At 37.3% G+C, this 9,842-nt stretch overlaps 1 pseudogene; it reads left to right on the top strand.

The window, feature by feature from the left end:
• The first annotated feature begins 4,176 nt into the window (after positions 1–4,176).
• On the top strand, positions 4,177–4,933 carry LOC102391993 (annotated as a pseudogene).
• The last annotated feature ends 4,909 nt before the right edge of the window (positions 4,934–9,842 follow it).

The following is a 9,842-nucleotide window of genomic DNA, read 5'->3' as shown; positions in this document are numbered from 1 at the left end:
TTGGTGCTTATGTCCCTTTGATATACCTCCATCATTGTGGCTTTTTTGAGGACTTACTTTCTGGTGCTCCAAGATGCCTGTCCTAGAATCATCCATTTCTGCAAGTATCCTTTGTTTCTTTTACTGGAAAATGGCATTAAAAACCAAGATCTGGGTGCTGAGTTTACTTGTTGCTACTAGGGTATCATTGTTTCTAGGCCTTTTCAGTGGACAGAGCTGGGGAATATATGTATGTAGACTAACCTATGTACACACATATTTCTACAATGATTTTTCTTCCAATGAGCAAGCAAAAGATGCTTGCTCTTTAGAAGAAAAGCTATGATAAACCTAGACAGCGTATTAAAAAGCAGAGACTACTTTGCTGACAAAGGTCTGTACAATCAAAGCTATGGTTTTTTTCCAGTAGTCATGTATGGATATGAGAGTTGGAGCCTAAAAAAGGCTGAATGCCAAAGAATTAATGCATTCAAACTGGTGTTGGTGAAGACTCTTTGGAGTGCCTTGGAATGCAAGGAGATCAAATCAGTCAATCCTAAAGGAAATCAACCCTGAATATTCATTGGAAGGCCTGATGTTGAAGCTGAAACTCCAATACTTTGGCCATTTGATGCAAAGAGCTGACTCATTGGAAAAGACCCTGATGCTGGGAAAGATTGAAGGCGCGAGGAGAAGGAGATGATAGAGGATGAGAAGGTTGGATGGCATCACCAACTCAACGGACATGAGTTTGAGCAAACTCCGGGAGATCATGATGGACAGGGAAGCCTGGCGTGCTGCAGTCCATGGGATCGCAGAGTTGGACATGACTGAGTGAACAACAACAGTGATTTCTATGTCAGTGTCTATATTAAGTTAAACATTAGTTTATACTGATGTCTCTGATATTAACAGAGTACTACATGGTTCATTTTAGCCTTTTTCTCTTATTTATCTATAACCTCCTATTCCAACAGTAAGAAACCTGGCTTACATTGTCTGCTGTCTGTTTATTTGTTGAAATTCTGGTATACATGCGGTTTTAGAATTGTTAGCCTGTACCCTTGTGAAGAACAACCTGTGGTTAAGTGCTTATGTAAAGTTACTTTTATTATTATTCCTACAGTGTGTAGTCTAGTAATTTTCAGTGTCTTAGGTTAGAACATCCTTTCCCCATCCCCTTCAGTGAGGTTGTGTCATACTTTAGTAACACAGTTAAATAATTTTGTCACAGTCTACATTCCATCCTGAGAGTCCTAGTTGATTTTTTAATTTGCATACATTCAGGTTTACTTTTTATTTTGTAACATATAGATTTTGTCAAATGGGCAGTGTATCTACCAGTACAGTATTATATAGCATAGTTTCATGGCCCTAATATATCCTTTGTGATTCACCTAGTCAATTTTGCTCCTCCCTAAACCCCTGGCACACTCATCTGTTTTCAGTCTCTATAGTCTTCACATTTTCAGAATGTCATATAAATAGACTAATAGCTTTCTCTGGGTTTTTCACTTAGCAATATGCATTTAAGATTTATCCATGCCATTGTATAAGTTAATAGCTTAATCCTTTTAATTGCTGAATAGTGTTCTATAGTATGGATGTACTGCGGTTTGTTTATCCATTTACCTTGAAGGACATCTTAGTTGTTAACAATTTTTGAAATTACGTATAAAACTGCTATAAACATTTGCATGCAGGATTTTGTGTGGACATAAATTCTCAAATCAGTTGGGTAAATATTTAGGAACAAGATTGCTGAACTGTGTGATCAGACTAAGTTTAACATTGTAAGAAACTGCCAAACTGTTATCCAAAGTGGCTGAGTACCATTTTACATTCCCACCAGCAATTAATGGAGAGCACATGTTGCTCCTTGTCCTCACTAGCAATTGGTATTATCAGGGATTATATCTATTCTAATAGGCATGTAGTTATATCTCATTGTTGTTTTAATTTGCAATTTCTTGACAAACATATCATTTGAACATCTTTTCATATGCTTATTAGCCATCCGAATATCTTCTTTGGTGAGGTATTTGCTGTTTTGTCCATTTTTAAATTGTGTTGTTTTCTTATTAATGAGTTTTAAGAATTCCTAATATATTTTGGACAAAAGTCTTTTCCCAGATATCAGTTTTACAAATATTTTCTGTGGCTTGTCTTTTTATTCTCTTAACAGTGTTCTTTACAGAGCAGAAGTTTTTAATTTTGATGAGTTCCAGCTCACCAATTTTTTCTTTAATAGCATGTGTTTTTGGTGTGGTATATAAGAAACCCTTGGTCTAATCAAATGTCACAAAAGTTTTCTCTAATTTTTTTCTTTTAAGGGTCATAATTTTACATTAAAATTTTAGGTTTATGATCCATTTGAGTTCATGTTTATATAAAGTGTGAGGTACAGATCAAGGTTCTTTTTTTAAATATGTGGATATCCAAATGTTCCAGCACCATTTGTCAGAAAGACTATCTTTTTCCATTAAATTGCCTTTGCATCTTTGTGAAACATAAGTTGACTCTATTTGTATTGAACTATTTCTAGTTCGTGTATTTTGTTCCATTGATCTATATATGTGCCAATACAATAATTACCTTGATTTTTATGGGTATACAGTTAGCCTTAACATTGGATAGACTGATTCCTCCAAATACCACACTGTTTTCATTACCATAGCTTAATAGTTAATACTTGAAACAAGATATTGTGAGTTCTTCAACTTTGTTCTTTTTCAAAATTGTTTCAGCTATTTATGTTTCCTTACTTTTCGATATGAATTTAAGAATCATATTATTAATATCTAGAAAAAATCCCATTGGGATTTTAATTGGGTTTGCAATGAATCCATAGAACAAGTTTGGGGGAGAATTGACCTCTTAACAATATTGAGTTTTCCAATCCATGGATATGGTTCATATATCCATTTATTTAGCTTTTATTTGATATTTTTCTTAAATGTTTTGTAGCTTTCAGTGTACATATCCTAAACATATTTTGTTAGTTTCTTTTTTTACCTATTTCATTTTTTCTGGTACAATTGTAAATTATACTGTTTTTTAAAAAACATTTGATGTCTGGTTGTTCATTGCTGTGCTGTGCTGTGCTTATTCGTCAGTCGTGTCCGACTCTTTGCAACCCCATGGACTATAGCCTGCCAGGCTCCTCTGTCCATGGGATTCTCCAGGCAAGAATACTGGAGTGGGTTGCCATGCCCTCCTCCAGGGTATTGGGAATTCCCAACCCAGGGATCGAACCCAGGTCTCCTACATTGCAGGTGGATTCTTTACCATCTGAGCCACCAGGGAAGCCCAAGAATACTGGAGTAGGTAGCCTATCCCTTTTCCAGGGGATCTTCCCGACTCAGGAATTGAATCAGGGTCTCCTGCATTGTGGGCAGATTCACCAGCTGAGCTCCCAGAGACCTTGTTAAACTCATATATTAGTTCTACTAGCTTTTTTGTAAATTCCATGAAATTTTCTACATAGAAAATCATGTTATCTTTGAATAGAGATAATTTTGTTTCTTCCTTTATATTCCATATACCTTTTATTTTTTCCTGCATTATTACACCAGTTAGGACTTCCAATATGGTATTAAATATGAGTGGTGAAAATAAGGATGCTTGTCTTTTCCATGGTCTTAAGGGAAAAGTATTCAGTCTTTTATATTAAGTATGATTATATCTATAGATGCTTGTCATTAGGTTAAAGAAGTTCTTTCTAGTTTTAGTTACCTGTGAATTTTTAAAAAGTGTTTTTGAAGTATAATTTACATACCATAAAATTCAGCTATTGTAAGTATACCTTTCAGTGTTTTTAGTACATTCATAGTGTTATGCGGCCACCACCAAATCCTGTTTTTGAATATTTACCACCATCCCCCAGTCCTAATTTCTTGAATCCGTTTGTAGTCAGGCCCTGCTCCCATCTCCAATCCCAGACAAAACTGCTTTATTCTCTAACAATTTGTCTTTTTCAGGATATTTTCTATAAGGAGCACACTACTTATATTTCTTGAATTTTGCTTCTTGTGGTAGTGGGTTTCCCCACTTCCAGTGCTGTCAGATCTATCAGTGTTCCTAGGTGAGCAAAGGGAGTCTTCAACTACAAAATACAAATAATGCTTTCCAGGTAGAGAAAGACTTAGTGGCTGAGTTGTTGCAGCCACAGTTGCCCGGCCAGGGACCCAAGCCGAACAGTCATCGTCAGAATGTCGGGCAAAGACCGAATTGAAATCTTTCCCTCACGAACGGCACAGACCATCATGAAGGCTCAGTTAAAAGGAGCACAGACGGGTCGAAACCTCCTGAAGAAAAAATCTGATCCTTAACTCTTTGATTTCGACATATCCTTAAGAAGATAATAGAGACTAAAATGTTGATGGGTGAAGTGATGAGAGAAGCTGCCTTTTCACTTGCTGAGGCCAAGTTCACAGCAGGGGACTTCAGCACCACAGTTATCCAAAATGTAAATAAGGCCCAAATGAAGATTAGAGCAAAGAAAGATAATGTAGCAGGTGTTACATTGCCAGTATTTGAACATTATCATGAAGGAACTGACAATTATGAACTGACTGGTTTAGCCGGAGGTGGGGAACAGTTGGCTAAACTGAAGAGGAATTATGCCAAAGCAGTGGAACTACTGGTGGAACTGGCTGCACTGCAGACTTCCTTTGTTACTTTGAATGAAGCTCTTAAGATAACTGACAGGCATGTAAATGCTATAGAACATATCATCATTCCCCGGATTGAACATACCCTTGCTTATATTATCACAGAGCTGGATGAGAGAGAGCAAGAGGAGTTCTACAGGTTAAGGAAAATTCAGGAGAAGAAAAAGATCCTCAAGGAAAAGTCTGATAAGGACTTGGAGCAACGGAGGGCAGCCAAAGAGGTGATAGAGCCTGCTAATCTCCTGGTTGAAAAGAAGGATGAAGATTTTCTGTTTGAATAAGCTTTCCTGCTCTGGTTCTTTCAGAAGGCCTAGCATGTCACCATTTTAATTCATGGTGTGTAGGTTTGTTATGTGTGGCTATTTATTTTTTGGCTTAAGAATTTTACCAGTTGTAAAATTTCCCTGGATGTCTGTTTATGGGATCTACCTTTTCAGAATCATAATTATGCAACAATTAATCACCAATGAAATTTGTAGACCCTGTCCCCAAACCTGTAGAATTATTGCTGCAGAAGTGTCACCCTACTTCAGTTATACATCCGTTACAAGTCATCTGCTTGCCGAACAGAAGAAAATCTCTTTAGGAAGCAGCAGTGGTCTCAGGCCAACACACATTCACAGGCCAGGTACTCTGGAGCACCCTTTGTTTCTACCTGCTCGCACACCTTGGCACCATTGTCTGAGATTGCTACAGCCATTCTTGTGTTAGTAACTATGGGACGTCTCTCCTTAAGCTTTAGGAAAGCCTTCACTTATTTTTTCCTTGAATAACAGGTTTCTGTCTGGTCTGTCATGGGAACAGTTCTGCCAATTCAAATGTGACTATGGTATAAACAGTAAAATGATTTAAAAATGAAAAAAAAAAAAGAGAATGCTTTCCAAACTGGGTCACTTGTGGTGGTGGTATCACCCCTGCTGGTGCCACTGGTCATCTCTAGGTTAGAGAAGAAACTTTCTGACCCACAGAAGTAAAGATTATTTTCCCTGGCCACGTTTTGTTTTTTAAGTTCCCACTTGATAACTCTGACCATTGCCACTGGGCCTGACTGGAGTTGTCAGCATAAAATACCCATTTAATCTGGATAAAACATGAACCTACCTGAGCCACCTTCATCCAATATGTTCGGGTCAGGAGATGCCAGGCTTGGTTGCCTTCTATTGCTGAGTGAGGAGTTGTAAGATGCCCATCTGCCATATCTTTTCTCCAGTACTGGGGTCTTTAGCCAGTCTACTTTCCTCTATCGTTCAGAGTCCTCCTGTGTTTGCTTCTTGTGTCATATTATAGTTGTTACCAGACAGAGGCAGGGAGGAGTCTCTGCCATCTTGTCTGATCAAAGTCCCTAGATAGTTTACAATTAATTTAACTATTGATATGTTAGGGCTTAAGTCCTTCATTGTGTGTGCTTGGTGGGAGTGGTTCATGTTCTTTTTATTCTCTCCACTCTTTGTTTTCTTTTTGATGCTTTCCTATGGGTTACTTCAAGATTTTTTAGAATTTCATTTTGAATTAGCTAGTGTCCTTTTTAAGTGCATTTCTTCATATAAATTTTTAAAGTGATTGCTGTAGATATTACATAATACTATACGTATTACATATTATATAACTTACCAAAGTCTATAGGTTGTGTAGACATTTTATTAGTTCCAGAGAGGTGTGTGTGTGTGTGTGTGCTCAGTGCTCAGTCATGTCCAGTTCTTTGCAGCCTCATGGACTGGAGCCCGCCAGGCTCCTCTGTCCATGGAATTTTCCAGGCAAGAGTACTGGAGTGGATTGCCATTTCCTATTCCAAGGGATCTTCCCAACCCAGGGGTCGAACCCATGTCTCCTGCATTGGCAGGTGGATTCTTTACCACTAGCACCACCTGGGAAGCATTTCCCTTTAAATTTAATAATCTTCTCCCATTCATAATATAATTTTATCAACTATTTCCTCTATATACCTTGAGACTCATATCAGACAATATTATAATTTTTATTTCAACTATCAAACATGATTCAGAAAAGTCAAGAAGAGAATGAAAATTTATTACATTTACCTATAATTTTGTTCTTCCATTGTTCTTTCTTCCTTTCTGATGTGCCAAGATTCCTTTTAAAAATATTTCTTTTATGCATCAAGAACTTCCTTTAGGCACAGCCTAGGCCTACAGATGAAAAATTCTGTTAGTTTTCCTTTGTCTGAGAATGTCTTGATTTCCGCTTCACTCCTGAGTGATATACTCACAGCATACAGAGAGTGGCCTGATTTTCCATTCTTGTCATTTTACTGTCTTCCTTTTCCTTTGACATAGGATTCAAAGTCCTTCCAGGGCCTGTCTAACACAACTGGAAGTATAATTTTCACTGTGTTCAATATTGTGCTCCAGGACTGGCATTCACGTATGAGAGAGTACCTCTGGTCTTGTGTAAGGTGTGGTTTCTCAGTCCATTGCTGAAAAGAAGAGGGATTGGAGGGGCTTGATGAGTGTGGTGCAGATTTGAATAGGCACTGAACAAATGGGAGAGGAAGCTGACAAAGAGATAGCTGAGATAGCCCAGCTAAGAATAAAAGCCATTTGTTTATGGTGACTTCAATCTGCATGGCTGTGGTTTTTGCAACCTAGAATAGAGGATAGTTGGAGACAATACTGAGAGGATGTTTAATAAAAGCTTTTTATGTTTCACTCTTCTATTTCCTCTAATTGCCATGGTACCTACATTATCTACCTTCATAATAGGAATCAACAGAAACATCCCAAACCACAGTTAACAGTATTTGTGGACATATTAGAGTATATCAGGCAGCAAAAAAAAAAAAAAAAAAAAAAAAAGCCCTGCTTGGTTGCTTGAGTACTTGAAAATAGGTGTGGGTATTGGTATCACTATCTTCCATCCTTTCAAATCCCCAAAGCTGGTAGATTACTACCTGGGAACACTGGATCCTCAATAGTGCTGCTTATTTCAAAGAGTATCAAGATGAAGCCTTGATCATAGCAGCAAATGGGAATGATCAACAGGTTCTATAGTATCTGGTTCTCTTTCCCCGACTCCTCAAACACATTGTGGCTGACACAGACTAAGAGAGATAAGGTAAAACCTGTATATGTATATGTATGTACACATACACATGCATAAAAATTGAACTTAATATCAAAGACTTCTCAAGGCTACCATATACAAAAAATAAAATTCTCTACAAAGGAAAGAAGTAAATTTATAACAGACTTATTATTAGCAAAGTTAAATATTACAATCAAGTAATACTTTTAAGAGACTGGACCTATCATGTTTTAACCTATAATTTTATATCCAGTCATTTTTCATTTAGATATAGTATAATAATAAATATATTGGGGGGCATACAATGTCTCAGAAGTCTTGCCACACAAAGATCCTTGTTGAAGACAATTTTGGAGGAAGTCTTCAAATAAGAAAAAAAAAAAGAGATGCTTCAAGAAATATGAAAAGTAGGGATGATTAAATATCATGATATAGTTTATTGCTGATGTGAAAAATTAAAAATACTGAGCAGAAAGAAAAAGTATATCCCTAGTAACCCAGAACTAAAGTTTTAAACATTATCAGAATGATGGAGTAGGTGTGATAGAACCAAAAGACATAAGAACATTTTCAAATACTTGTATTGTTAAGAGGAAAATATATTGATAAATTAATAGGAGTAAATAAACCCAGGTGTTAAGGGAAACCACAATAAGAACAAAGGTAGGATGCATAACTTCTAAACTGGGAAATGAAAATTCCATCTATCCTATAGAAAGCAGGAAAGAAGAAAAAGATAACTGAGTGAAAAAGGATTTCCAATGTGGATTTTGTATAGATGTTGAAAAATCCACTGTGTGGTCATGGGTGACAGTGGCTCAAGTGAAATGGAATGAGGCAGTTAACAGAACTGAGAATCTAAGGTGCTGGGTGACATGCCTGCATGGATCCCATTGCCAGAAATGAGAAACTTTATCCTTCTTTGAGACTTCTGTTGTTGGAATTTATCATTCTCTATCCTCTTGATCAAACCATATAATTTCTGGGGAATCATAAATTAATAGATTTTACCGGAGAGGGATGCATGGAAGTACAATCTTCAGGGGAGTACTAAGTCACAGTTAAGGAGAGATAAATAAATAAGGGCAACAAAGAACATTTTCACAGTCTGAGCTTGCTATTCTGTGCAATGGAATTCCAGGGAGAACTATAGAAAAATTTTAAAAGTGAGAAATCAGTAATAAGAAGCGGATAAGGAATTCATGATTAGAGTATAAATATAGGAAGAGTGTAGGTGATGGTGTGGCAAGGTACTTGCCTTTGAGTAGTGTCTGTGTATTAAAGGATGAAAAGTGTGGATGAAATTTGCTGTCCACAAACTCTCCAACATTCATGCGCATAGTTTTGGACCCAGAATGAGCTGAATTGTTAGATGGAAAATAACCTGATACCAGCAACCCTGACTCCATTGCCACCACTTCCTCATCCTAGTTAACTTGCAATATTAAGAGCAAAGATAAAGCCCCCTCCAGCCCTATTCTTCATTCCATCTCTTTGCTTTTTCTCTGATCTCCCACTTCTCTCATACATCCCTATATCACATTACTATTAATACTTACTACATTTTGGACAGTAAGGTGGCTAGACCAATGTCAACCATGCTGTAACCATTGGTCAACCCATTGGATTTTAGACAGAGGTTGCCACCTTGTGGTTGAAGACCAATATAACCAAGAAGGGACCAGTAAAACAAATGTGACTTGAATTTTGGGTCTCACACTTGAGATGACTCAGAATCACTTGGAAGGCTTGTTAAAACGTGTGCTGGGCCCCACCCCTATAGGTTCTGATTCAGTATGTCTGTGTTGAGAGTAGAAAACTTGCATTTCTAATATGTTCCCAGGTGACACTACTGTTGCTCCTTCAAGAACCACAGTTTGAAAACCGCTGCTTTAGACAAACCTCATTCAGGATACATAGACCTCCATTTGGCCATCCAAGATTGGTAAAATTGGAGTTTAAACTCAGGTATGTTCAACTCCAAAGTACATGAACATTTCACTACACCGTTACTAGAAAGTGCAGATGGTGCTGCTTGGGCAGCAATCTCGTTCATATTCTGTATATCTGGAAAGGGTAACCACCTAATAAAGGAAAGAATAGCTTATATTCTTTCTGCATGGATTAAATGAACCATGTTATAATAAT

Source organism: Bubalus bubalis, chromosome X (genome assembly GCF_019923935.1).
Source record: "Bubalus bubalis isolate 160015118507 breed Murrah chromosome X, NDDB_SH_1, whole genome shotgun sequence".
Lineage (NCBI taxonomy): Eukaryota > Metazoa > Chordata > Mammalia > Artiodactyla > Bovidae > Bubalus > Bubalus bubalis.
Note: the sequence above shows the minus strand (reverse complement) of the source record. Positions and strands in the feature narration are given on the sequence as shown.